Genomic DNA, 3171 nt, shown 5'->3' on the forward strand with positions numbered 1-3171 from the left:
GCTTCTCGATGGTCGCGAGCCGGAAGTGGCTACCCGGCTGGAAGGCGTGAGGAGCATTCTGGTGAGCGAGGGTAGAGGGCTGCTGGCTGGGCTGCAGGTCCTCGCTGGGCGCACCGGGCTTGATGTGCAGACGGCACGGAGCGTGTCGGGGTCCCCCAGGCTCGTGGCGGTTTTCTAGGCACTAACCGGAGCAGCATCCTCTGTCCCCATTGTAGTCTCCCGAGAGTGCTGCTGCTGCTGGTGACCCTCGTCGATGGTCCTCTTGGGCGTGTGGCAAACGCTCCTGGGTGGCGGTTGGATTTCCCGGGTTTTCTGTGCCACCCTTGTGGTTTTTGTCAGATGAGTCCGCCACTCGGTTAGCTGTCACCAGCAGCCTCCTGCGGTCCTCTGAGAGAGGCGTTACCTTCGCTTATCACTCGCCGCACCAGACTCCAAGGAGTCGCAGAAAAGAGCATTTATTACTGGAGCAGAAAGGCTGAGTACGAAGTGCGGACGTTACGAGGGCAAAGAAGCTTGGCTTTTCTTTATGTTGTCCGCTCTATTTCCTAGCTAGCTGGCAGGACTTAGTGTATTTGCTTCATTAAATATTTTGCTTATCTTAATTTTTAAGAAAAGGAAAACAAGAATTTTTTGTTTCTTAAGTTATACTGCAAAGGGCCCCGGGCAGTAAGAAGAGGTACCCACCTGCTCCGTTTTAATGAAGATTTTAAATGCAGTCACTATAGTCCTGTCTGTCTGACAGCTTCTGTAGTCCAGGTTGGCTTCACATTGGTAAAGATCCCTCTGCCTCAGTCTCAAGCTCTGTGATTCCTGATGTTTACCGCTATCCTGTCTCACAGCCCATCTGCTCCTCTCCCCTTTTTTCTTGGAGACGGGATTTTATTATGTAGCCCAAACTGACTTTTGAACACATTATTATATAGCAAAAGCTGATCTGGAACTTCTCGTCAGCCAGCTCTCAGTCTGACCTGTTCTCATTGCAGGCATGTCCCACCACACAGTTTTATGCAGTCCAGGAGATCAAACACAGGCGTTTGAGTATGCTAGGCCAGCACTCTACCAGCTGAGTAATATTCCCAACTTCACAGTCACTTTCAAACTTACAGTTACTTTGGTAAAAGAAAACTTGGGTCTGGTCTGCATGCCATAAATAGGAAATGGCTTCCACTTGTCTTATGATAATGATATAACTGCATAGTAAACATAGTATGATGAAAACATTTATTAATAAATTCTGTCTTGGTCTCCTTGTCTAAGATTCTGAGAGAGAATCCATTTCTTTTTCTTTTTTAATTATTTTTATTTCATGTGCTGCATCGGTGTTTTGCCTGCATGCATGTCCGTCTGAGGTGTTAGATCTTGGAGTTACAGTCAGTTGTGAGCTGCCATATGGGTGCTGGGAATTGCAGCTGGATCCTCTGGAGGAGCATTCGATGCTCTTAACTTCAGAGTCATCTCTCCAACTTGAGAATCTATTTCTTACAAGAACCTTGGTGTTTGTAAACGTTAACAATCAACTAGGAAACTTGAAGCAATTAGACATTTTGTTTGTGATTTTTGTCTCACTGTGTAGACCAGGCTGTCCCCAACCTCACAAAGATCCACCTGCCCCTGCTCTCCACTCCTAGAGTGCTGAAATTAAAGGCATGCACACTCATAGCTGGCCAGAAAAATGACAGCATAGCACTGTGACCCGTAGCTATAATCTCAGCACTGTTGAGGCTGAGGCAGAAGGGTCTCTAGTTTGAAAGCAGTGTGAGCTACATAGACTTGTCCAAAGAGGCGGCGGGCAGGTGGACCTGTCCTCTGGTGTTTAGCGCGGGCAGGTGGACCTGTCCTCTGGTGTTTAGCATAATGCAGAATCACTCCAGATCACCCTGAATCGAGTTCCTCGTCCTCGGGGATGTGCTTGGCGTGTCTGCGCTCCTACAATCCCAGAAGGACTATTGTGCATTTAATTTGAGAGAAAACAATAATGAAGTGGTTTGTTGAGGTGCCCATGGGTCTAGAACAGTCAAATGGCGGTTCCAACTCAGGCTTCTCCTGCAAGTATTGGTGGTAAATTAAATAAGGGACAAAACTACCCTCCCTTGGTTGTTGGGGTGACTATAAGAGGCAGAACCTCATAAAATGTAGGCTTTGGTCTTTACTTATTTTTGCTTCTTTTGAGATGGAGTCTCATTATTTAAGCTTGGCTAGCCTGGAACTCAGAGATCTTCCTACCTCTGTCACCCTAGTGCTGAGATTAAAAGCATGTGCCTGCCACCTTGCCTTGCACTTCTTCATTTGAATATTAGAGCCAGACAGGGAGGTAGCAGGGATGCTGGTGAGACTGGGCGATGCAGTACTGCAGGTGTGTAAGCACTGGAGTAGCATCAGATGGGCCCATTCTAGATGTGCAGCTTTGAAAAACCATCACCTCTCTAAGCCTTGCTTTTCTCATCTTTGAGATGGTAGAGATGGTAGTGGTTCTTATCTGAATGGCTTTGTAAAGTAACCAAGGGTGAACATATCCATCAAGTGCTTAGATCAAAGTCTACTGTTCAGTGGCCAGTCAGAAGTATTTCGAATACAGGAATTAAATCTAAATTTATGAAGTGCTTTGCCAGGCTCATGAGTAAGAGCAGAGCTCATAGTCTTGGCAGGAACTTGGTTGGTTGTTTTGACTTAAGATAGGGCCAACTTTATATATCCCTGACTGTCCTGGACTTCACCGTGTGGGCCAGATTGGCCTCAGACTCACAGAGATCTCCCTGCTTCTGCCTCCTGAGTGCTGAGAGTAAAGCTGTGCACCATCACACTCAGCTGAATTCTGAAACATCTAAAGCTCTCTTTATTATTATGGCTGTGAGCTATCCCATGTGAGTGCTGGGAGGTGAACTCAGGTCTGCGGCAAAACAGTACATGTTCTTAACTGGTGAGTCAACCTTTCAGCCCTGACCCTGGAAAGTCTTCTTTTATTTTCCTTTTTTGTTTGTTTGTTTGCTTACTTGCTTTTTTTTTTGTTTTGTTTTGTTTAAAACAGGGTTTCTCTGTGTAGCCCTGGCTGTCCTGGAACTCACTCTGTAGACCAGGCTGGCCTCCAACTCAGAAATCCGCCTGCCTCTGCCTCCCGAGTGCTGGGATTAAAGGCGGCGCCACCACGCCCGGCTTATTTTCCTTTTTTTTTTT

The 3171-nt window shown here is 46.7% G+C and overlaps 1 protein-coding gene across 3 annotated transcripts in view; it reads left to right on the forward strand.

Moving 5' to 3' along the window:
- Thoc5 (THO complex 5) overlaps nt 1-3171 on the forward strand; it is a 35527-nt gene continuing 32356 nt past the window's right edge. For 2 of the 3 annotated variants that reach the window (XM_029483877.1, XM_021176115.1), the window contains exon 1: nt 1-61. The gene's annotated coding sequence lies outside the window, so the exon portion shown is untranslated. The other variant, XM_029483878.1, reaches the window with a different exon arrangement.

Source organism: Mus caroli, chromosome 11, assembly GCF_900094665.2.
Source record: "Mus caroli chromosome 11, CAROLI_EIJ_v1.1, whole genome shotgun sequence".
In the NCBI taxonomy this organism is placed as follows: domain Eukaryota; kingdom Metazoa; phylum Chordata; class Mammalia; order Rodentia; family Muridae; genus Mus; species Mus caroli.